Source organism: Lissotriton vulgaris, chromosome 10 (assembly GCF_964263255.1).
Source record: "Lissotriton vulgaris chromosome 10, aLisVul1.2, whole genome shotgun sequence".
In the NCBI taxonomy this organism is placed as follows: domain Eukaryota; kingdom Metazoa; phylum Chordata; class Amphibia; order Caudata; family Salamandridae; genus Lissotriton; species Lissotriton vulgaris.
In genome coordinates this window covers 899,293,333-899,320,361 of record NC_141698.1, presented here as the reverse complement: position 1 = coordinate 899,320,361, position 27,029 = coordinate 899,293,333, and positions in this window count along the sequence as shown.

Genomic DNA, 27,029 nt, shown 5'->3' with positions numbered 1-27,029 from the left:
TCACACGGGGAGCTGCATGTTAGCAGCTCCCCATGTGGAAAAGCAATGCCGGCTCCCGAAGGACGCTGGGAGCCGGTTGGGTCCGTCGGGGCATTGACGCTCCCCCCCTGGTCCCCAATGTTTTATATAAGCCCTGGGGGATGGAGTCCCCGGGGATGATAGAAATTAGTGATAGGGGCTATTTTTTTGTACGGTAAAATTAGGAGTCGCGCACCCAGCGTAGCGCTCAGCGTGGCCCCCTGGTGTGCACGCGTTGGATGCACGACTCCTAACTTGTAGGGTGCACAACTCCAGCGTGTTTGGTACACGACTTCTACGCATTTGGGTGCACAACTCTGATGCGTTGGGTGCGCAAAAAGAAAAAATAATATTTTTCAGATATACATCAAGCTTTTATGTTTAGTTCTTAGGTGACTCTAAAAAGAGCCCTTCTGTTTATTGAGAGATTTTGGTACCTACAAATAAGTACCTATGCAAAGTCTAAAGTTCAAGAGGAAGACTCTATTACCCTCATCTGTAAAATGTACAGCATCTCTCCTATCGATGCCATCCATATCGAAACGCAGAATGTTGTGGTAAATGGGAAGGATAGTCCCAGGTGAAGGTGTTGTCATCAGGTTTCTTCTGGTCCCCTTGACGTTCCTAGCCCCTGATGCAGCACTCAGCCGGGCTGTGAGTCGTAATGGCAGTGCAAACGGCTCCTCGTTAAGTCACAAGCTGCTCCTGGCAGCATCCCTTGCTTGGTCTGCACTTGGAGGTGGGCAGGAGTATAATCCAATACCTTGGAAAAACAAGCAAGCTGCAATATATATATATTCACTGAAAAAACAATAGGCTTCAGGGAAGGTATAGTTACAAATTAGCATTAAAAAACCTTTGAAATTCACAGAAAAAACCATAGGTTTCAGGGACGTTATAGTTAGTTGCACATTTCACTCTTACAAAACCATAGAAATTCAGCTGTTATAGTTAGTTCATCTATTTATAACTCATGCCCCTGCAATGCACTGCTGATGACATCAGATATTACATCACCCATGACATGGTCAGTGACATCACAGATGACATCACTGAAGACATCACTGAAGACATCTCAAATGACATCACTGATTACAAAACTGATGACATTATCCAGTGAATGTGTGTTTCTGAAAAGTTTAATATATTTTATATATGTTAATGCTAAGGTATATTGAAGAATAAGTTGGTGTATAAGTGTGTGGGTGGAGGATTTTATAGGTGTGTGACTGACTATAAGTTAGTGAATAAATGTGTCTTACTGAACATGGGTTAGTGGCTAAACTGTGTGAATGTCTGTATCAGTCTCTCTGTTATTGAGTAAGCTGCTGCATGGGTTGATGATTAGGTACATGACTGTCTATATGGGTTATTTATTGGTTGCATGATTATCTGTATGGGTGCCTCAGTGTTTGTGTGTGTGGGTGGGTGGTGTCTGACTTTCTGCCTACATGTGTGAGTGGATAATTTACTGGGTGTATGGGTTCAATCGTGCAGGTGGAAATAGCTGTATAGGTGAGTGAGTGTGTCTATCAGTGTGTTGGTGAGTGAATGTATGTCTCACTGGTATATGTGTGAGTAACTACATATGTTAAATGCAGTATATGTGAGTGTTGGAGTATATAAATTAAGCATGGGCGAATTTTGCGAATCTCGCGTTCGCGAATTTTGCGGATTTGCGAACTCGCAATCCGCAAAATCCGCGAATTCTCGCGAATTTGCGGATTTTTTTTTTTTTTGTGTTTGCGCGGGTTTCTGCCAGTTCGCGAGGGTTTTTTACAATGTCGCAAATTGCGAACTTACCTGTCGGGTCGCAAGTTTCGCGAACTTGTTGTTTCTACGTGTCCAGCCTGTTTGGGACACTCTTCTTCATCACTGCCACTCTCTGTCACCACTGCCACTCTCTGACTACTCATGCCACCCTCTGGCCCACCCATGCCACCCTCTGTTTCATCACAGCACCCTCTGGTTGTCCAGTCAGTGTACATTATTGTGGCAACGCAAGCACACCTTCCCTGCCTCAAGTGACCTGAATTAATTTGGGGCTGATTAATGTGTCACAGAATATTTTTTTAGCTGGCACCTGCTTCCTTAGTGCTTCCTGATTAGTGATCTTTTGCACTTGCTAAGTGCTTTCATTGTTGCAAAATTAGTTACAACACCTGCCCTGCCCCAACTGACAATAATGCATTAGGGGCTGATTAATGGATTTGAACTTCCAGCCTGGCTCCTGCTTGTCTCCCTTAGCTGTAATTCAGGACCTTTGTGGCATATGTGTAACTATTCTGAGGTTCAGAGCAGGGTCACATAATAGTTTCAACTGGCAACTGAACTCTGGAGGGGCCCCTCAGGAAGCACTACAGGAAATGGCTACTAATGATGAGCCTGAACTTTTGAACCTGTAGTTACTTTCAGTTTTGCTAAGATCGTATTTCTGCAATTTTGCACTTATTCGCGGGGCGCGAACTCACGCGAACAGTGCGAACAGTGCGAGCAAAATCCGCTGCTCGCGGATTTGCGGATTTTGCGGGAGATTCGCGAATCTCGCGGATTGCGAATTTACCGAAAATCCGCAAAATCCGCGAGCGAAACGGATTTTCCGCCCATGGTTAATATAAATGACTATATGTGAGAGTGACTGTATAAATGAGTGGTTTTGAAAATGGTAGTCTGTATTTTAGAGTGGGTGTATCAAAGGTTATATTAGGTTGTAAGGAAGTGCATCAGATTATCACGTGGATGATGTCATCAGGGATGTCATCAGTGATGTCATTTGAGATGTCATCAGTAATACCATGAGTGATGTCACTGACCATGTCATGAGTGATGTAATATGTGATGTGCACTGCTGGGGGGCGAGTTATAGTTAGTAGAACTAGCTATAACGGTGGAATTTCTATGGTTTTTACGAGTAATGTAATGTAATGTAATGTATGAATACTTGTTAAGCGCGACTGCCACCCAAAGGGTATCCTGGCGCTGTGACCATACCAATCCATCGGATGAAATACACTACATTGCTCTTGGAAAGAGGTGGGTTTTAAGATCCTTTTTGAAAGAAGTCAGATCTTGCCTACTTCACAGCGACAAAGGTAAAGTATTCCACAATTTGGTGGCCGTAAAGCTGAAGGCACGGCCGCCCATCCTCACTCTGTTAATCCTGGGGACCATCACCAGGAACGCCTTAGAAGATCTCAAGGGTCTAGCGGCTTGGTACCAGGAGAAAAGATTTTGAAGCAGCGTTGGTCCCAGTCCATGCAAAGCCCTGAAAACAAGGCATAAGGCCTTAAAAGCAACCCGCTGCTGGACAGGTAGCCAGTGGAGATCAGAAAGTGCTGCCGATGACGATGCAGAACGTGGGCGAGATAAAGCCAATTTGGCTGCCATATTTTGAATCCTCTGCAACTTTGATACCAGGATATTAGGAGCCCCCAGAAGCAGTGCGTTGCAGTAGTCTAGCCTACTGAGGATGGTACTACCACCACTTCTGCCCTGGCTCCTGGGGGAAGTAACGGCAAGATTTTTCGTAAGGCTTGGAGCAAGCCCATACAAGTCGCCGCGGTCCTGTTGACAGAGGCGTCAAGCTGCAGGCTAGGCTCAAACAGGACCCCTAAATTGCGAGCTGACTCGGCAGCGGTCACCGTGCCCAAAATAGAGGCTGAAATGTCCAGCTAACTATAACACCCCTGAAACCTATGTTTTTTTCAGTGAATTTCTAAGGTTTTTTAAATGCTGATTTCTAACTATAACGTGCTTGAAACCTATGTTTTTTTCAGTGAATTTCTAAGGTTTTTTAAATGCTAATTTCTAACTATAACATCCCTGAAACCTGTGGTTTTTTCATTGAATCACAAAGGTTTTTTAAATGTTAAAACTTTTACAATAAATATTGTAATGAATAATACCCCAAGCATGCATATTGATAAAAGACATACACATCTAATATTACTATCCTTCCTTAAAAATGAATTGCATTATTCATGGGTAATAGAAATGGCCATATGCAATCAAATATAATTATGTGTTCCAAGATCTACTGATTAAACATTACACTACAGTAATATATAGGATTCAGTAATCCCTGTATAAAAAACCTGTCTCTAATTTCTTTATAATCAGCAACGTGTGACTTCCCCAGTCTCGATTATAAAGAAATTACATCAGAACAAAACCGTAATAAGTTTTTAGAGTTGAGTTCTGATGTCAAAATGTCTACTGCCAGATCCAGCAACCAAGGAAAAAGGCAGATCAGGTGATGCAGCTAATTAAAGCAGGTATTTAAAGAAGGAAAAATTAAACATTGTTTTCTTTCTTCTGCTGTATTTCTAACTGTACATTGACACGGAGAAAGGAGATATGTATGGCCACATTTATTTTTTGCACTCCTTGGGTAATTGTAAAAGAGTTAGAATCTTTCTGTATGTTTCTTGTTCAATTTTTGTAAATAACTTGTATTAAATAGCTTCTAATATGCTTTTACGATTCATATTTGACAGTTTTTATAATATGTTTAATTGTGCACTAGGTATTCTATTTTTATTCTTCATGTTTGCTAACATGCTCTTTCTTTCATATGAAAGAACTAGGCACCAAGGATTTAAGTGGTTTGTGGGAAAAGTGATCACCTGACCATGTATTATAAGGAATAATGTACCCCTTGCTGTACATAATAAGGCTATTGCAAGTCACCTTAGAGTTCCATAATGTTACAAAGGAACTCAGCCTTCAGCCTTGTGCCTGCATATGATCATGGAACTCCTCAGAGAGTTGCAGGATCCTTATAAATTACAGCTGGGGTGTGATATCCCATATATAATAGACCTGACATTAAGAAGCAGCAACATTAAAAAACAAGACACTGTTTTCAAAAAGTGCTGGTTGCTTTTGGCTGTCATTTTCTAGGAATCAAAAATACAATAGGCCACATCATAAAGTGTTAGTTCTACTTCAGTCATATTGCAGAGGGCTTAGATGTCTAGAAGCCCTTTCAGCCCACATTTCTTAAAAGGTTTATAAACTACTTCCTGCAAATGAGCAATGTTTAGTATGATCAATCATAGAAAGCAGGAATGTTTCTTTAACTCCAAAGGGGCAATCACAGTGCAGATAATTAGAGACCCTTTCTTGACACTGAGTGCCCCAGCTGCAATAGTATCTGGATCGTTAGTGCCTTTTTTTTATCAAGGGCGAACACGGAACATACGTGCATGCCATCATATAGGCCTTTCTCAAAAATGCAGGCATGTTGGACTGGAAGGGGGGCCTAAAACACTACCTCTATAGTGGTGAATGACTACTACTTTGCTATGAAGACAAAATGTCTACTGTGCCAGTCTAGCTGTCACCTGTATGTAAATTCAGGTCAATGACCCCGTATGTCAGAGGGGGCCATCGTGAAGAACAAGTGCCAATGCCTGGTTTAGCTGTGATCGAGAGGAGAGGACGCCATGGTGACCTGTGTATACCTGAGCCCCAACTGAAGATCGGGACTGGAGCGATCGCCGACCCCACCTGTGGGGAAGATCAGAGGAACTTATCGTCTCACCAGAGGAAGCCCGTGGACACCCAGGTGCTACCTATGCAGAGCCATGAGGGCTACTTGTTGTGTATAAATACTCTTTTTTTAAAGGCAAGTATTTGACTGGGCACTCTTTTATTGTTGCTATTGAACGTATTTTGAGGTGTGAGCCTGTGTTCACCCCCTGCATCTACTTCCTCCTCACTGAGAAGCATTGGACTGTTCCGCCCACTCTACCACTGAGAGGAACGTGCTGAAGAGGTATTTGACCCCGTTGCTCAGGACTTAAAGTAATTCGGGCTCTAGGACATCAGGAGTAAAAGGCTTCAACCATCACAGTTCGACACAGTAACTCTTGCATGCCCTATGGCCCTCTGAAAGAGGTTATGATGGTCGCATGTAAGGTAAGAAGCATGTATGAACTTGAGGTAGAGTGTTGGTTAAGCTTCTGGGTGGTTTATATTTAAATGAGGCTCACATCCTGCGTTCTCCTTAAAATTAAGATATCTACAGTCCATATTCAGATGCTTGGAGAAGTTTAGTGTATTTTATGTGCCAATACTTCTCGTTGTTCATTTCAGCTGGATATGAATTTGCAAAGGAAAGATAAGCCCAGAGATGCTCTCGACCTAACTCCTTCTAATTATCCATTGTTAAACCACAACTTTATGGTTGCAACCTGTACAGCTGCAATCTCAGACAGCTTTACTGTATACTGCTGTCTGTGGATTCCTCTACAGTCTCAACCAATAGGACACTGGGAATAGGGCAATTTCACTGGCAATCAACTTTACAACAAAATTAAGGCACAAACATCTTAGTTTGGTCTCACCATTGATGTCCTTTAGAAACCAACAGACTTCTCCCACATATCTTTGTCTCCTAAGGTGGTCTGTTTGACTTCTGGACCTGGAGAAGTAAACCTGGCCTATGTGGAATGTAGCAGCCAGTGCTTAATATGCTTGTTCAGAAACCTGCATCCTGTGCTAGTACATTTTGGGGGTGTTGAATACTATGGCTGTGTAGTTTTGATTTCACCTCATGCCTAATTCACCACCAGAACCTGTTCATTCATCTCCTTTTTTGTGGGTTCTTTTTCTATCCCTGTTTTCCACCTTTGTTGCTGTTTATTCAACTTTATATTCTTCCTTCTTTCCTCATGTTGTGTTCTTCTCTCTCTTGGATAAAAGTCTGATTAGGAAAACTCTGATGAGGAAAAATAACTGTTGGTGACCACTGGCTCAAATGAAGAACTTGTAGCAGCAGGTCAACATTTTCGGGGCTACCATGATATAGTCACTTCATCATCTTCTGTCTGTGATGATTGTGGGATTCCTTGTGTTGGAATGGGTGAATATTATGTCAATGAATGTCATGATATGTGCAGGGTTGACAACGGCAATATCAGTAAATGCAATGTGAATGCATGCCGCCGCTTGTACCCACACAATGGCAGTCAATGCAATATCAATGTATACTGTAACGTGCCCGCATAGCAGTGCCGACATCAGCAATATGATACCAATGTATTCCATGATCCACTCTCATACGATAATATTATTGTTGCGAATAAGAACAAAGTTAATCTGGGTTCAGACCAGGATCGTTAACACCAGCACAAACGATCTCAATGTACAAAAGGACAACTGTATGCGTAATGATGATAATGTCTTTAAAAATTATACCATATTACTTTTAGGAGTTCCGATGAACTCACACTCAAGAGCCCGTGTTTGTTGATTTACAACTGAGATGCTTTTCTGGAATGTAGAAAAGTGTTTTATCATACCTCATGAACTGTTGAAATGGATGGCCAAAACTTTGTACATCAAGAGATTATGAGCAGATTGTCCAGGCTCTCCGGGCAGCAGCGTTTAATTAAATCAACTTGATCGTGCTTCTTGTCTTTTCATTTATTTAAGGTAACATTCATCTCCGAACAGCACTTGGCTTCTTGTGGGTGGCTGCTGCAGTAGTAACAGGCAATGGTGTCCACAGGAAAAACTGTTAAATGTATTGAATTGAATTTTGTGACTTGTGAATATGAGCAATGCAGTTGTTAAAATTCATGCTAGCTCTTTTCTCCAATACCTCATTTTCATTCACAGTATGCAACTATGAGCCCATCAGTTTGTGAATTAAAAGGTTTGTATTGGAACTGCATAAATTCATGTTCAATCTTCTCATTAAGGGGCTTATTTATAAGAGGCTTGCTCTGCCAGAGCATCACCTTTTTTGACGCCCTGGCGGCACAAGCCTCTCAATCATATCTATGAGGCGACGCAAAGCCACCCTGCATGGTTACGGTTTTGCATGGCCTCATAGATAAAGATTAAGACAAAGCAGTGCAAGTCGCTGCTTTGCTTCACTCTGCGACAAGGAGGCGTTCCATGGGCATTGCAATGGTTGTTCTCAGGCAACACCCATGACTTTTGATGCTGCTCTTCAACTTACTTAATCATGTAAACCTGGAGCTGCACCAAAACCTAACACCTCCACACAGCAGGCATAAAGATTAGAAATATTTGTATTTCTCCTTGTTTTTTCCTCTTTCTATATGCGCTGCACATATATAAAGAGGAAAGGGCCTCTCTGGATTGTTTTTGTGCAGGACTGTGCCCCTTCCAGCACAAACAAAATCCTGTATGCAACGGAGGCACCCTTGCGCGATTTTGCAAGGGTTCCTACCTTGGCACAAGCAGCAAATTTGGTTCCGGTGCAGGGGTAAATAATAGGAATGCACTGTATTTCATAAATACGGTGCATTCCTGCCCTTTCACAGTGAAGTTTGGCAGCACAGCAAGAAGACTTGCAGTGCTACCTTAACCAATTCCCATAAATGATGCTCTAAGTTTACGGACATTCTCAGGGTGCAGAGTAATTGTGGCAGCAAGGACTTTTTCTTCTCTAAGACGACTTGCAATTTTCAGAATTCACATACTAATTTGAATACAAAAAAGTTACATTGAGTTGCAAAACCCTTATAACAATTTTGCATATTAATTTACCACAGGTATTACAATTGAATGTAACAGTTTTTATTCCAGCATGTTCCTCCTACGCTTAGACGTTTTTTTCTTACAGTGGACTATGCCCAGGGCACATTCGGGGTTTGCAGCATCCCTTTCAATCCCCTCTAAATTAAATACCATTTAATTAGAATTTAATAATAAATAGGATTGAGCGTGAGTCATAGAAAAGTTGAAGATGTGTCTCTGCTGAACCATTTCAATAAGTGTAAAGGCATTATTGCGCATTTTAAAATGTGATGAATATCTGTTTATTTTTCCATTACATTTTGAAGACTGTTTAGGATTGAACTTGAAGTAGAAAGGTAGGAAAAACTACTTATAGATAAGTTATTTTTAACCCAAGCGAAAGTATTTCACATGAGGTCGAGTCAATGATGATTGTGACTTGGATTGCTAAGTCTCAGCAGGAATGTAAGGCCCAAAACATTACTGAGTCTTTCTGTTTGATAAAATAAATTATATAAATAAAGCAAAGGGGTTTAAAAAAAATATTTTTATTGGAGTACAATGGAGCCTAATTCGGGGCTTACCTAACATGATCACGTTTTCTCAATTTGCAAGCTATAAACACCACCAAATTTAAGATCTGTTGAAGTACGGCTCCAGAGGAGTCAGCTAGGCCCAATTAAAGTATGTTACTGTGAGAAAGTCATCCTTTTTGCCCTAATCACCACAATTTTTTTACTGATACCAGTGGTTACTGTTATAATTGGGGGCTTTAATTGGCAGAGGTTTGCACACTATCCAACGTGGGACCACCATACTAGTCAGGGTGTCAGATATACACCCTAAATTAACCTGTGCTCACCCTCTGGTCGCCTTACCCCAACCAGACAAGCTTAACTTAAGAGGCAATGTGTAAAGTATTTGTGTAACACTTGAATTACAGATCTTAATGAAAACACACAAAAAGACTCCACTGAGCTTTAGGAACATAGAGAATTTTTATCTGTATACAACAAGTCTGAAACAACAAAAATCCAATAGGGAGAAGTTGAGATATGGAATTTTTAAGATTAAATGGGAAAACAGTGCTTAGAAGTCACTAGTGGTCAAAAGGATACTTGAGCTCCCAAGGGATCAATGCAAAGTCAAAGTTGAGGCTGAATGAGATCGATGGCAGGCCGACTACAAGACCCAGATAGGTCCCGCTGAAGAAATACCTTGGATGGAGCTTTGGGTGACGGCAAGAGTCTACTTTGTCATCGTCTAGCAGCGCAAAAACGGACCTGGGCTGCCGTCGAGCTTCGTTGAAGTCAATGCAAGGCTTCATCATTGAGCAGCCTCTGCATCGCCATCGAGCTGTGCAGGCACTGGATTATTTGTTGTTGAACAACCTCTGCATCGGCGTTGAAGGTCGATGCAGTGGAAATTCTCACGCAGTCAAGGCACTGCAGCAGTTTTTACAGACATCAGTTGCAGAACACCCTTCTGCGGCCAAGGACTGGAAGGGGCACCTCAGGCAAGGGTAGGACTCACAGATGGCAGAGTTGAGCAGGCCCAGCAGGATTGTAGGAAGTCTTTTTTGTCCCTGAGTCTTCAGAAAATAGGACAACTCAGCAAAGCAGAGAAGCAGCTCCTCAGAACCGACAGTCAGAGCAAAGTGGCAATTCTTCCAGCACAGCAGTCTTTACACCAGCAGAGTTCTTCCCAGGTCCAGTGGTGTACTGATTTGGTAGGGTCAGAGCCTTGGTACTCATACCCAAAAGTGCCTTTGACGTAGCGGGTGACTTCAAAGGAACGCTCTGAATTGCAAAAAGATCCCTTTCAACCTAGTTCTGTCTTGCAGGCTATCTGTGGGAGGTAATCAGCCTTTGTATGAGACCAGGACACAACCTATTCAGATGTTAATGTAGGCCACCTCTTTCCCTTCCTGCTTAGGAAGGCTATCAGAATGCACATGAGTCCTCGGTCACTCATAGTCCTTCCTGTGTTTGTGGCTGTCTAGAAGGAATGCAGAAAGTGTAGCTGTCACCCAGCCCAGGCACTCGGAGCAAAGTTAAGAGCAGAGAAATGTCCACTTTCTAAAAGTGGTACAAAAGGGGGTGGTGATGGACGGAGCATCTGAATGAATCAAACACTCACACCCAGTCAAAAGATCTGGGTTTAATCCATCACAGTTCTTTAGCCCACTCTGCCACCCCAGTTCAGACATGGCTATATGCAAATCAGTCTGACCCTGTCCCTCATGGGAACAGTTCAGCCAGAACTGCCAAGCCATGCCTTCCCTGGACCAGAAACAAGCTTCCGAGGACCGGTTTCTGGCATTCCAGCCGTCTTCAGCCCGGCTTGCTTTAATCCAGTGGCAAAGTGAGCAAGGGACTCACGTCTGAGCATACCCTGCCACACTTATGGCGGCAAAAGTGGTACAAAAGAGGGTGGTAATGGACGGAGCATCTGAACGAATCAAACACTGACACCCAGTCAAAAGATCTGGGTTTAATCCATCACCGTTCTTAAGCCCACTCTGCCACCCCAGTTCAGACATGGCTATATGCAAATCCGTCTGACCCTGTGCCTCATGGGAACAGTCCAGCCCGAACTGCCAAGCCATGTCTTCCCTGGACCGGAAACAAGCTTTCGAGGACCGGTTTCTGGCATTCCAGCCGTCTTCAGCCCTGCTTGCTTGAATCCAGTGGCAAAGTGAGCAAGGGACTCACGTCTGAGCATACCCTGCCACACTTATGGTGGCCAAAAGCGGTACAAAAGGGGGTGGTGATGGACGGAGCATCTGAATCAATCAAACACTCCCACCCAGTCAAAAGATCTGGGTTTAATCCATCACCGTTCTTTAGCCCAATCTGCCACCCCAGTTCAGACATGGCTATATGCAAATCAGTCTGACCCTGTGTCTCATGGAAACAGTCCAGCCCGAACTGCCAAGCCATGTCTTCCCTGGACCGGAAACAAGCTTCTGAGGACCAGTCCATCACCACCCCCTTTTGTACCAAGCAAGCCGGGCTGAAGACGGTTGGAATGCCAGAAACCGGTTCTCGGAAGCTTGTTTCCGGTCCAGGGAAGACATGGCTTGGCAGTTCGGGCTGGACTGTTCCCATGAGGCACAGGGTCATACTGATTTGCATATAGCCATGTCTGAACTGGGGTGGCAGAATGGGCTAAAGAACGGTGATGGATTGAACCCAGATCTTTTGAGTTGGTGTGAGTGTTTGATTGATTCAGATGCTCCGTCCATCACCACCCCCTTTTGTACCGCTTTCTAAAAGTGGCATTTATAAAATGGTAATTTGAAATCCAACTTTACCATTAAAGAGGATTTATCGTCACCATTCCATAGATATTAAACATGAAGTAGCTACTAGGCCTGGGTGGTATAGGTGGTGTTCTGCTCCGTGTAACTCCACAGAGTGACGAGAAAACTATGCCATGTTCTGCAGAGATCCGTGAGCAGCAGAGTGTAGTACGTCTCTCTGCTTGCACTAATTTTAAGCACCAAGATTTTGGTTGGCGCTCTAAAATCACCGCTAGCACTACTTGTCTCTCCAGAGGGCGCTGCTGCTTTCTGCTGCTCGAGTAGATATTCAACTCGAGCTGCAGCTTCCTCAACGCAAATGACAGACTTCTAAACGTGAGCAGTCACGACCTGCCGCGACAGCCCTCATTGAGAAATCTCGCCAGGAAAAGGTCCAGCGTGCAATTTTTCATGCTCGCGCTAGCCAACTTTGCAGTGGTGAGCCGCGCAAGAGAAAAAATTCTGCAAACTCCGCCAGTATAGCGGAATTCTTTGCCCACCCATAGTAGGTACTCCTTTCCAATCAGGAATTATAGCTTGAGAGTGTTTTCAGGAATTCCCAGTTTTAGCCAATGGAAGGAGTAGGCCTCCAAGTAGTGAAAAACTAATTTAGTGGTTTGTCACTGCCAGGATATGTAAAACTTAAAAATACAAGTCCTGCCTTTTAGTTACACAGCACCCAGTCCTTAGAGTTACTAAGGGCCAACCTTAAGAGTGACTAATTTGTAATAAAAGGGGAGTTCAAGACTAGGCATGTGGTTTTAAATGCTGAGTTGAAGTGGCAGTAAACTGCACACACAGGCGCTGCAATGGCAGACCTGAGACAGGTTTGAAAGGCTACTTGTGCGGGTGGCACAACCAGTGCTGCAGGTCCACTCGTAACATTTTGATTGCAGGTCCTAGGTACATGGTTTGCCACTTTACAAGGGTTTTACTCGTAAACTAAATATGCCAATCAGGTATATACCAATTTCAATATGTTTAGGGGAGAAGCAGATGCACTTTAGCACTGGTCAGCAATGGGAAAGTGCTCAGAGTCCTAAGGCCAACAAAAAGGTATAGCAAAAAGTGGAGGGAAGCAGGAAAAAAACGTTTGAGGAAGGCCACCCTAATGATGATGGTTCTAACAGTTACTGACTCTTATTATGTCCTGGCCTCTGCTATCCAGACTCAGGGCCAGTGCTCCTGTTCAAAATGTATATGTAATTGCAACTGGTATGACAACCTACATGTAAGCCCCTAGCATATGGTAGTAGGTTTTGAGGCCCTGTAGATTTAATGGGCTAAGGTGTGCAATGCTGTGAGCCTGTTTCATTTTAATGGCCAGCCCTGCTTTTCAATCTGCTTTAAAAAATAAAACTATGTCCAAATTTGATTTTGGAATTAAAGGTACTTCCAAAGTCTTGAACCACCTTATTTTTACATGTACGTCACTACTAAGGTCTCCCCTAGGTGCCAGGGCGATAAGGTGCCTTGTAAATATACGCAGGAAAATTATAAAAGATGTTTTTGATTTGCCCTGGTGAGGGAAAAACTTCCAATTTCAATGTTCTTCATCTTAGTGCATTAGCTTTGTAGGCTAACATGGGAGGCTTTGTTAAACTTTAATACAATCTAACTACTCACAGGAGAAAGCTAAAATGGTTTTCCAAAGTGTCTAAATAATAGCTAGAATAAATGCAACACTTACCAAGGTTAGATTTGGTATAACTATGACAGACAAGAAGCTATAGAACTTGCTTTTCTGATGTGCCTAAATCTAGTTGGACTAGCCTCTTCTGATTGGCCAGCCTTTGACAGGCTGAGCCAAGCAGCTCTGATGAGGTGTGTAGTGGCCTGAAAGGAATCAGAGACATCTGGTTGGAGGAGATCTGCAAGCTGCTAAGCAAGAGGCAGGAAGGGGACTGTGTAGCTAAACTGGTCTTCAAAGAGGTAAGGACACTTAGGACAGGACCCAGGCCCACTCCCACTTACCGCAACCCCAGCCAGATGGGAGCGCCTATAATTGAATTAGCAGAGGGTCTGGAAGGGGAGTGTAAGTGAAGGTTAGCCACACCTGTAGGTTGGGTTAGCCAAACCTTAAGTTCAAGGAGAGATTTTCTCAATTTTGCTTTTTAAAGAACAGTGCTTTCTGGGACAAGAATTTGCCACAATTCAGGAAAATTAGTCTTCAATGAGGGTGGCCCCCAGCACCCCATTGGTCAGGGGTGCCCCCTGCTTGTCAGCCCAGAAGCCTGGAAAATATGGGAGATCTACCCAGCAACTCAGATTCCCTGCCTGAAGAAACAGGAAGAAGGACTGTCCTGCTGGAGCCCCTGGCCTGCACCAAGAGAACTGCACTCTGAATGACTGCACCTACTGCACACTTTGGAACTATAGCAAAAGAAGGACATTGCCTTGCAGTAAACATTTATGGACTGGACTCCCTGAAAGCAACAGGTTAAAAGAGCTGCACCTGCATCATCTCCAACAAGAAGAAACTGGATGACCACCTTTAGCTGGACTTTAAAGGATTCGGCCAGGTGTATTATGGTAAATGTAGTCCTAACCCTCAAGGAACACCTCAGAGCTTCTGAAACCTTGGCTAAACCTTGGCTGGTGTTGTGGTGCCATTAGTTATAATGGGGTTACCCAGTGACCCTCAGAACCTGGGTATTACGTAGTATGCAAAAAGTGGTTCTGTCGGATTGTATACAATTTCTTTTGATTCAACAATTACTTATGACATAGGTTTACTCATATGCATGTTTTCATGAAAAAACATTGAAAGGAAAACGCAAAAAGCACACACCAAACGATATTTTTCTGGTTCACAAAGTTGTAATTATTCAATCACTTTGCAGAACACTTGTTTTCTTTTAGTATTTTAAAAGGCGGTTGTCCATATACATTGAGAACGTGAAATAAATAAGTGCAGCAGTGAATAATTGTGATCTGTGACTTGTGGTGACTATTATGGTGATACAGTTTCGTGACAGATGCAATTTAGATACACTGGCTCAACAATAACTTTAATTCACTCAAACAGTATTGCAAATCATATTTTTTCTGTTGAGACGTAGTGAGGACCAATTGGTGGATTAGCGTCGACGTTTCGACCCAGCGGCATGGTGCCAGTTTATTTGCAACCGTATCGGGTCTTCATCAGGACAAGAAGGGGGACAACCTAAAATTAGATAAAAGGTGCCTGTTTTAGTGGTGGGTGTGTGCATGACTAATCCAAAAAATTGGAGAAGCACGGTGGGGCTCGCTCACCCGAAAGAAGGAGGTGTCTTATTCTTAACCTCTATACGATGATTGTTCTTCTATTGGATCTTGGGATCTGTAGATTATTAATATCAATCAATACCAAACTCTACACATATTTTTTAAAAGACGGGGAATGGTTGACGTTAAGGTTGTCAGATCACATACCTCTGGAAATGAATTCATCACCGTCCGGTGACGAATTCGGGTTTGAAGTGCCGCAGCCGCGATCACCTAAACAATGGACATGCCTTAATTAGTCAACTTCCTAACAGATTCTGTAGGAATGAACAGTTTAAAAAAAGGAAAGTGCGCTAGGTACCCTACTGGTAGCCATGTCACTTATGGTGACCGCACTATTCCGACCATATAGGTTGTTTGATTAAGGACTTACTTGAGGAGTATGACAGCAAACGTCTGTATCTCTCTCCCGCTCTCGAGTCAATGGATTGAGGTGGCGTCTGATTGCCTGTTAAAAGCTGCTTACGTAAGCATGGCGTGCACGCTTAGGGAACACGTCATTTGTGACGTGTAGGGAGTTGTTACCTGTTGAGACGGTTTGCGTCAACGTGGTAATTACGTAAGTGGGATTTGTGACGTGTTGCTTGTTGGAACAATAAACGTCAACGTGGCATTTACGTGTGTGGAACACGTCAAATGTGACGTGTAGGGGTTTATTTTGGAAAGCCTGCATTGCCGAGGTAGAAAATCACTCGTACGGGTGGTGTTGCTCAAGGATTTCTACTGGGATACAGTCATTTGGGACGAGAATTGTAGCGATAAACACATACATAATTACTGATTGTGGCATTGTCAACATAAATTCACATAGTATACTGTTTACACATTTGCTAAATGATCAGGCAAAACTGTAAAACGATTGTTATTTTAGAGTCTGCTCATTTGTAAACAAGTTTCTTCTTGGCTATTTAACCCCTGTGCTACAGAGTCCAGGTTATGAATCCAAAGGCACTCTTTGTAGTTCAAAATGGAGGACATGTCTCCTCCTCTCTGATGTAGTTCATTTTTTTCCAGCACCCACCATTCCAGTTGTTCATGTGAGTGATTGGACATGTTGTAATGTTCCACTAGTGGGGCACCCTGGACTTTGCACCGTATTCTGCTTTGGTGTTGGAGGATCCTGTTTTTTACTCGTTGAGTGGTTTGGCCTACGTATAACAGTTGACAGGGGCATTTGATGACATAGATAAGGTTTTGGCTATTGCAGTTTGTGAAGGTGGACATTGTATATGTCTTATTCCTGTTAGTGAAGGAGTTAACTGTCTTGGTGTATTTGCAAGCTTTGCATGCTCCACATCTACGGTGTCCTGTTATTGGTGGCATTCCTAATTGGTTTCTGATGTTTGAGTCGCTGGGGGTATCCAAGAAAGAGGAAACCACATGGTCCTTAATGTTTTTGGCCCTTTTGAAGGTGCACATAGGTGTTGTGGTGCCATCAAGAACTAAAACAGGCATCTGCATAAGTTTGAGAGCATTTGGAGCACTTTGACCAAACAGCACCATAAATTGACCAACCAGTCATCAAGAGTCAAGCCGGTGATATCAAACAGCGACCGGTCGTGAAATTCAGATTTGTCCCCACTGAAGCACCAGACCTCTTCGTCATTGATGAGACCTGCAGGAATCGACTGAGGCATCCTGCTGAAGCAAGCCACTGTTGTTGAATGCAAACCCGGCCTGGCGAGAAGAGACCCTCGATGTCAAAAGAAAAAGCTCGAAAAACAGTAATTAAGTCAGAAGGTAAAAACTTGACTGGGATCTACCACTCACTGTGTCTGATCCACGCTCAATCGCGGTTGGCTAGAAAGTTTGACCTCGTCTCGGTTAAACACGACCAGATGTCCCAAGTTGGCACTTTTGGCTTTTAAGCACTAGAAGTCTTGTTTTTTTGGTATCATTTTAATCATAAATATATTTCCTATTTTTATAAATTTGTGTTGAATTTGTATTGTTGGGTCTTACTTATTTAATGTATTGGTTTTTTAAATGCTTTACACACCAGTCTACAAAGTTAGGCCTGCCTGCTCACATTCAGCTAACAAGGGCTGAGCAAGGAAGTAATTTATTGAGACCTTGACTGGACCTTATTTTGTGATTGTGACCTCGTTACTAGTGGTAGGTACCTATCTACAACTACTAATTAAATACTTTTCTGCAGTTACTATAACCCAGTCTGGAAAGAATACAGGCAGAAACCACCATGACATGCAAGATGTAGGTCAAAATAAAGGCCCTTTCTTGGTATTTTTAATAAATAAAATTGAAATGATGACACAGCATTAATCTAGACTGAAAGAGGACAATTATGAGCAAGTAAGATTTCTACAAATTTCGTTTTTGCAGTAGAGGAGGGAGATTCAATTAATTGAGTCCACAAGGAATTGTGCCAGTGGTCTATTTGACAGGGTAGCGTGTCAATGTTGTTAACCTAAAGCTTCAAACAATTGCTAGAAATCCAAGCAAGGACATTTTGTAAGAAAGTTGTGAGACTGGCTGCTTAGTAGGGAGCAGAATGGTCTAAGCAAATGATCAATTGAGTACAATCAGCATAGGAAATTGCCATACAACAAACCAAATAGACCAAAGCGCAGGTGTAAATGTTAAAGAGCCTGAAGAGAGTGAAGATCATTGAGATACCCATCTGATGGGATAAGTGTTAGAAGACAATGGATGAAGAATCACAGATTGAGTATCATCAGTAAGGAAAGAAGAAAACCATGCGGTCACTGAGCCGTTGATACCAATATCTGATAGTCTATTTAATATATTTACTAGTATTGAATGATCAACCATATCAAATAATGCTGGTAGATTGAGCTGACAAAGGGCATCAGACTCACCTTGGCTGCCAATGCACTTTAATTCATCAAGATCAAGTGCTGTTCCAGTATGACAAGCCAGACAAAATGCTACATGCCAAGAGTCAAGCTAGTTATTATATTCAAAGTTGTTTTACTACAATGTACTCTGTAAGTTTTCCAAAACAGCAGCAGCATGATGGACCTATAGAATGTGTTCCTATCCTTTTCACGTTTTCAGTACAGGAGCCTTCAATTCAGCAGGAACCACTCCTGATGAAAAAAAAAAAGATTAGTAATTAAAGTAATGAAGGGGGCTAGTTCCTATACACATGACTGAAAAAAGGAAACTGAAAATCTATAAAGTGAGCTAGTTTTGAATAAATTGAGCAATGTTGTAACTTCCTCCAGATTTGTGGGAACAAAATTATCCCAGGAGAAGCATAAAGCAATGGAAGAAAGAGTGGCGTAACTAATGGTAGTCTCAGCTTGCGAGTTTTTAATAGCTGAATAAATATTTTAGATTTTTGTAGTGCAAAAACTGGGCAAGTTCTTGACCAAATACTGGAGTTGACATCACAAGATGGGTTGCAAAATTAATGTAATGTCTCACATCCCCACTTAGTAGTATGGTTGGACTGAAGAATTTTATTACATAGAAATTCGGACTAAGCTATAAATACTTTTTTATGCAATCTGAGCTTTTACTTGTAAGCAGTGAGATCTACCTCATCATGCAAATTTCTCAGCTTATACTCTTTGGGCTTAATTCAAAAATGTAAAGTTACACTTTAGTATAAGTTTACAATGTTTTGAAAATTACATAGTTGAGTAGTATCTCTACAACTGCCTTTCCGTTTATGTGTGGAGTATCTGCCGCAAGTGCAGAGTTTCCACAATGGTAAATTTACTAGTCATAAAATTTGCTTGTGAGTTGCGAAAAGTCGTAAACTTACATAAAGTGTACGTTTGTCTTTGTGAATCAGGCCCTTGCTGTTTAAGAGCCAATTGATGATTCCTTAAAGTATACGAAAACCATGTGATTCAAACATTATTCTAGTGAAGTTTAATAGCCTTGACAGACAATTCTTGATTGAAAAATTCAATCCTCAATTGAACCTCAGTGGTAGAACAACCAGTATATCACATCGATATTATTTCAGAAGAATCTTAAAGGAACACAAATTGAGAAAGAGTGGTACAAGCAACCAAATGCATGTGACAATTCATACTATTATGTAGGTATACAAATATGATTGGTCAGTGACAAGGTATGCACAACTAATGTACTGTGTTTACAACTGGCAGAAATGCCAAAAAAGCAAGAGAGAAGATTGATTTGAAATATTATAGCCCAGGTTGAGAATATTAGACGGATCTGTCTATGCCATTGGGGGTCACAGACGAATTTAGTACATGTACTCAGTGTGCATTTAATTGGTCTGTACATAGGAGGACAGCACTATGATTTTTGAAAACTTTTATTTTGAGAAGGATACCCAGGGAAATCCTAAATGACATTGTGGTGCATTTTGTCACTATAGGCGAATGGTGTCTTTGATTATTTGCTATAAAACTTTAATGTACTACTCTTTGTATCATGAAAGCTAATGAATTAGTGGCAAAGCATTTTTGTATTCCTAAGAGGACTGTGTAGTAGGCAAGGTCTGTAGTTTGGACTGCAGACATGCAGAGACTGAAACCAACTTGGAATGGTGCACAGAACAGAAATAAACTCATAGGAGTCATTGTGCAGGTACAAGCCCCAAGGGATAATGGATGGGGTCAAAAAGTAAGGCAAACACTTGGTCATTTTGAAAGAGAAGGAAACAAGGTTGAGCTGGGAATACACAATTAGATGCAGAATGCTGAGGATACTTTGTTTATCTAAACTACTGTTGTATCAGGTGTGTTCATCATGCATCATTTTTGTGCAGGGTCTGTGTGTAGGAATACTTTACAATGGAAGAATTGTAGATAGAATGTTGCCTCTGTAAGTGATTGCTTCTGTTGTGGCTCCTCGTCTCTCCGTCAGCTGTAGGCTGGTACCTTGCTTTTTTTAAAAGTTTTTTATTGAAGTTATATAATGTCATTGCAAATAATAATACGAAATACAATAAAGCAGAATTTATCAGTACACATATCCAACTGTCCGAGACCGTTATCTTAACAAAACTTCTACTCCACGCCCAATAATCATTGTATAATTTAAATCATTCAAAAAAGTCGCCCCAAATTTTATCAAATTTTCTTAACCCCCCCGCCCTCAAAGCATAACTTCGCTCGCTCATCCTAACTCTCCGCATTTTCTGTAACCATTCCTGCATGGATGGGATCTGTTCAGTTCGCCAATTCTGGAGTAGCAAAGATCTGGCCACTGCCATGGCAATATAAATTTGGCCAGTGGTTCAGGGAGCATGAGATCCGGATCAAAACAATATAACATCAATTTGGCATTTAGAGAAATCATAATCTGATAGAAGGATCTCAAAAAATGAAAATCTCATCCCAAAATTCTTCAACCTTACTGCAGTGGATCATTACATGCGACCATTTGGCCGGAGCAAACTTTAAACATCTGAAACAGTTGGGAGGATGACCGGTATACATTTTGGATATTGCCACAGGTGTACGGTACAGAATCCACTTCCCAAAAAATAGCATTCTGCGCCAGTTGGCACCCCTTAATGTACTAAAATTGAATTTACTGAGAGTCCTCCAGGTGTTCAGAGATAGTTTGTGGTTTTCTTGTTCCCTCCATTTTTTAGCAGCTTTAAGACCCGGATCTACCTCCCTAGTTTGAGCTAAGCAACGTTTCCAGTCGCCCGGTTTCCTGTTTACTGCATCAAACAAAAGATCATTGTTCAAAGAAGATAAATGAATAAACTAGGTAGTGTCAAATTGTTCTAATATTTATATATTTTGTTATAGGACCCGACTAACGGAAAATTCCCATTGACTAAGGATTTTATCTCTAGCAGGAATACCCATACACCATTTTTTTAAACATCGATCGGACACTTTACTAAATTCGACCCTAGCCCAATGTTTCAGTATTTCAAGCCCCACCCCCCTTTCTGTGAATGCAAGTACATTATTCGGTGAAGAGGTGGAATTAAAGAGGGACAGAGAATATATTTTGAGCATATCCACAGATTAGCCACAGTTAGCTCCTGAGGCGGAAACCGGGAGACACGAGCGACAAAACTTAAGCACTGTAATTTTAAAAACCGCATTTTTACCTGTGTGATTCACCATGCCCAGAGCACTCCCCCTCCTTTGTTTTGTTATGTTTGCTACAGTTCGGAAAACAGTTTGACTCTAGGATATTCATGTGCGCTGTTGGAGGCAACATTCAACATATCAATGTAGCATTAGTGGCTTAACTTACAATAGTAAGCCCCCCCCCCCCCCCCCACCTGCAGATTTTCAAGAGGGGCCCGTGAGTCTCCTAAAGCTCACAGATATACATTTGCCCTGGCTGGAATGGAGCCCCTCCGCAGGTATGGGTGACTTCTCAGAGGTTGGGAGCCAGGACCAAGGTCCTGGGTTACACTTTTTTGTAGCTTGTAGCAGCTAATACAGCAGTAATATATACAGCATGCTCCCTATGCGCTCCAGCAGACAAAAATATATGCAGAGTTATTGTTAGACTGCCATACAAGTTATTGAAATAAGTGCTGGTTACTTAAATATATGTTGCACTGCATAATGGAAAATTATATTGAAAATGTGAATAAAGAACCATTTTAAAAAATGAAAGCTGATTTTGAACAATGTGCTATTATAAAAGCAGAAAATAGGTTCAGTTGTTTCACATGTTTTAAAAGTAACGTTTCATAAATAATCTAACAAGTACATGCACTCTTACAGCTAATAATGCAAAGATATGTAAATGGTGAAGTAGAATGAGAACTGTTACAAGTGAAAATTATTGCCTGGCATTGTTCTACTGTACCATGCATAGTGTGGTACTATATTTTATCCCATCACAATTCTTTCATACAAATCTAAAAAAGTCAGAATAATTGGTGAAATATTTGAATGTCATCGGGTGATTTGCAAAGAATGCGTTCGGTTAGAGCTAGGTGTAATATTTTGTTAAACAGGAGTCTATGAGAGATGACCAGCCAGGGCTACCAATTTCGGCCCACTCTTCTTCTTGCAACCATTACACTCCATCCCGACTCTTCCCTCATGTCATGGCGAGTCATCATTACATATAAATGTGAATTTGTACTGGTGAATATCTATGAAAGTTACTAAATATATCCTTTTGGCTCGGTTATTCTACCAAGGTAAGAGATCAGGGGCAGTATTAAATAATGCATGCATTGCAAGTGTTGATTTAAAACATGGAGCAGATCACAAAACAGTTTTTGGTGATGCAATTTTTTGCCCTTGGTGGTAAGTGCTTGGTGCACTCACATTCTACCACCATAGTATGGATGCAGGCATTTGGAGGTGGTAAAGTGTGACGATCGTATTTGCGCATCTTTGTTGTGTGGCATTTTGTTTTTGTAGTCATGTATTTAGATGTTGCAACGTCATTCTTTTCTCCATTATGTCCTTGATGTTGAGTTTTGACTGGTTTGTTGTGTTGTGCCCTGTTATCTTTTAGTTGTGTCATTATTTTGCGTTCAGTATGATATTGTCTTATGTTATGTTGGTTGTTTCAAAGATGTCAACAAATGGTGCCACATTTCTAAGTCAGAATCACATGCCATTAAAGTTCCCATGATCTACAACCATTGTCTTTGTCTAAGGTGATAAAAGAACACTTCTCCAGCTCGTCAACTACTTAAAAAAACAGACAGCCCAAAACCGTGGCACACAGTGTCTTAACGCTACCAGTGCATTATGTATGTCATATGACACTATGCCATAACTTGTGGTAATCTTACTCAGTGGTAAGAGAGCTCTCCTTAAGGTTTTTTCATTAGGCAACCTGATATCAGATTGCTCTGCCTTGTAATTAGGGGAATGTTAAAAACTGAGATCCTTTTCCCACAAACTCTGTATTTTTAAATTAGGTCTACCACTCAGTAGGTAGGGTTGTACAGGCCTATAGGGAAATCAGGCATTGCCTATAGGCAGATTAGTGTGTGGGCTATTTTTTAATCAGTTAGTTGGCAAGTTTTATGGGCAGTTGGACCAGTTTTAAGTGTTGATTTTCCTAATATTACTACAAGCATAGCCCACAGCACACACAGATGTATGCGGTTTTCCCATACCTTGAAAAATACCCGTACAACGTGCCTTTACAAGTTCAAAACTAGCCTTATTTACAAATGTGGTTCACTTTTTCAGCTATTTGGTTTACTAATGGGTGCCACTTTTATTTTTGTGTCCAGGCCTATTTTTGGTCCCAGTGTGACTCTGTCCATTTGATATAACATTATAGAATGTGGGGATGTAAAGAAAATGGGCTAAAGGCTTAAAAAATAAACCAGTTGTAAGAAAAATCATTTGATATCATGTTGGTAGACAGAATGTGAGAAATATACCAGTTCAGTGAGTGGAACTCACTATCCTCTCAAAAAGCAAGAAATGTTTTTCAGGTTAGGATACAAATAAAATAGACAACTGATTCCATCTTCAAATACTTTGTAGTGGTGGTGTTGTACTTAGCCTCACTGCTTCACGTTTTACTTTTGACACATTCTCATTGTTTTAAGTATGTATGTAATGTCTGGTTGAGAATTGACCTACCTTAATGGTTGTCCAAAAACGAGAATGCCAAAGGGAGTCAAATCGAGTCAGGGGGTTTCACAAACAGGTTCATACTCGATGTGTCACAAGTTGTTACTCAGCTCATGGTGTCAATCACCTTCATCTCCTGAACTGGGCCTCTAATCAGTATTTTTTATCATGATCCACCCATTTAAGCAAATATGTACCTCACCCAACTCTCTCAATCTCTAGATTTTCCAATGAACATTTAGGAGATTGAAAGATTGACGTGGTACATGAGTTGGTTTGAACACTACAGAGATTGTACTAGATTATGGGTACAGAAGACAGCAGACTTTTGGCGCCAACACAAATTGCCACAAGGGGGTAGCAGATAGGAACACAGAGCCTCAAATGGACTTGTGCGACTATCGGAAAGAGAATCCCTGGACTGTAAAATATATTTTGCCTGGTGCTTGAAAATCAATGCGCTGGACCTGGAGTTTTGCCTGTGGCTACAGTGAAATGCAGTGGTTCTGGCCATTTGTATGGCAATTTAAGTAGTCCACATTTCAACAGGCAGGAGTGTCATATATCTGAAAAATCGTGTTTGTAAAAAACATATATGGAAGTTTATTTCATACCTCAATTCTTTTGTTAAGGTTTCTCTGAATACAGAAGGTATGGAGGGAGATAGATGCAAACGTCTTTAAATAAAACATGAGATCTAAATGGTTCACACTCTGGTTCAGTGGTTCCTAACCTTTTGCCTTCAGAGGACCGCGACTTGATCACTACTGCAATCTGGGAACCCCACTGATTCATTAATCAAGTATAGACAACCCCAACAGGCCTGAACAATTTCGAAGATTTGACCAGCAAAACCATACAATAAAATACAGAAACAAGCATCCTTCAAACAAATCCACATATGATTAAATATTTTATTCATTTCACCGACAAATATAAAAAACAGCATTTTAATTTTAATGGGACGGTTGAAACGTTTCTAAATTCAGTTGTGGCCAACCATCGTCCATAATGTATTTTGTTTGATGCACTGCTCCCACAAATCAATCTGAGGATACCAACTACATTTTTAGTCTCCAATTTCTAATTTCTTCACATTTACAGAATAGTTTAAAATGTTGATTTTTACAATTTCTTTCTTTGTTAAAATAAACTTTATTAATCTGTTATCATTTAATATTTTAAACAGTTCAGGGACCTCCTGAGTAGGCGTCGCAGACACCCGGGGTTCGCCGAGCCACAGGTCAAAGAACCACTGCTCTATATAATATTGTGAATTTATTCTATGACCACCGAGTTCTTCACCCACCACAGTGAATTAAAAATGTAATTTGATCGAAAACTCACCTTTTAGGTTTGCTGTGATGAATTCTAGTTAAGTTATTTTCTTTTTTTCTATGTTTGAAACATGTTTGAAATCACACAACAAAACGAATACAAATATACTTCAGCTTTACAACAATTAGCAAAAGTGGGTTTCAAGGCCCTCCTTGTCCTCCATTAGCAACATTTTTGGTATTTATGTGTCATTCATATCCTTGATATTCTTTTATGCTGCCTCTTTGTTTGCCATCTTCACTGCGTAATTTATTTGCCTGCTAATGGATTCTTCTGTAGCAGAAATGATTTACGGGATAAAGAATGTAAGTAATACTTTACCACTCCATTTTCTAAGTCACCCCTCTTCTTTGTTCAATGAGAATGTAGATATTTTAAAAGTAAATGGAGCTCTATAAATGAACTATGTGTTCCCATCTTGACAGTAAGAGGGGAAGAAAGAAAACGATGCACCCGGAATTTAGAGCAAGAGAGGTAGATTGAAAAGGCTATCAGGAATAAAACAACACATTTTTAGACACACCATTAGAAACATATACAGGCAAAATATAGGATCCTTTTACAGTTTGCATAGTTAAAACAAAATTTTTACAAGCTAACATTTCAGGATGCGTTCATTAACCTAGACTACAACTTCTCCTTGGACTCTAAACTCCATTTTGTTTATATTGTCAGTAGCCAAAAGGTGGCGTGTACCACTTTACAAAACTCCTGATAAAATAAGTAAATACAACTCCCATTATCTGCATTGCTTACTTAGTGCCAGGCTTGGGGTTGGCTGATCTAAATTCATCCGAATGAAAGTCGATGAATAAATATTACAGTAGAATCAATGGTGTGTTATTGCTAGTTCTCATGAAATAAGCTGAAAACACATAGACCCTGAAAAGACTTATTCAGCCATAATGAACAGCGGTCGGTAGACAAGCAATTTTAATGTTTTTTTTGTCTTTGTTACATACTTAGAATTGCTTGGGGTCCACATAGAGGAGTGGTACAGCAGTTACATGCTCCAACTGTACTGAAAGTTCATATGGTGCATCGTGCTTGGGCAAGTCTTCATCAAAAACATTTAGCGTTCAGTTCTGATAAAAACTAAAGTATGTCTACACCCAGAGATTAATTTCTGTGTGTGGAGTGGATTTACATTTTGGGAATTTTCAAAGAATTCCAGTAGTGCCTAAGGAAAAGTGCAATCACATCTGTAAGTATTTGAACACATGTACAAGTAAATTTGCTCATATCTAAATGCTTAGCATATGTGCAATTGCACTCACTAGCATTTTTCTCAATTTTTCTCTTTGGCGTAACCCCTTTTATACGTCTCTATTACTTTTATGGGTGTTTTCCTTTCTGTTTTGGACTATGGATTGGGATCTTAACAGGGTATTCCACCATTCCAGTGTTGTAATACTTGTCAGCAAATAGATTTATGATTGTAAAATCATTTTTTGTGAGTAAATTTCACTTATGTATCATGCCATTTTGTACAACTAAGTTGAATTTAGATTTGCAAATGGCTTTGTGAATGGGGCCCATTGTGCCCAACTCATGAAGCATTTTCCATGACTGAGGCCCTAATGTATATAATGAAGAGTGTCCTGTTTGTCTGCCAGGGAGACAGAGTAAATTTCTCCATTGCCCTGACAGAGGTGCTGCTCGCCAAATTTAGAAATATTCGCAAGCTGGCGGTCATTTCGAAAGCATTGGCAGGAAGCACAATCACAGCAGTTCTTGTTAATGCTGTTTACAGTTTGGTGCAATTCTGCGTCATCATAATGGAGCCCTGCTCCAAACTGAGATGGAGCCTTGCACCAAACTGTTTTCTATTTTATTTTCAGAAAGAAAAGCCAGAAGCAGGATTTTCTCTCCGAAATGAAAAAGAAAATGCTCCCCTCACCATGGAAATCCTCTCCCATGCCAAGAGGTACATTTAGCATTTTTCACTGCCCCTTGCAGCCAGGGTCTTCCTGGTGGTGACAGACAGTGAAAAAGGACCTCTAAATCTGCCCAAAAATATTAGGTGGGCAGAATTAGAGGTTTACCTCTGACTGCCCTTACTCTGCAGGGATGTCACAGGGGTTTAGTCACGGCGAAGACAGAGT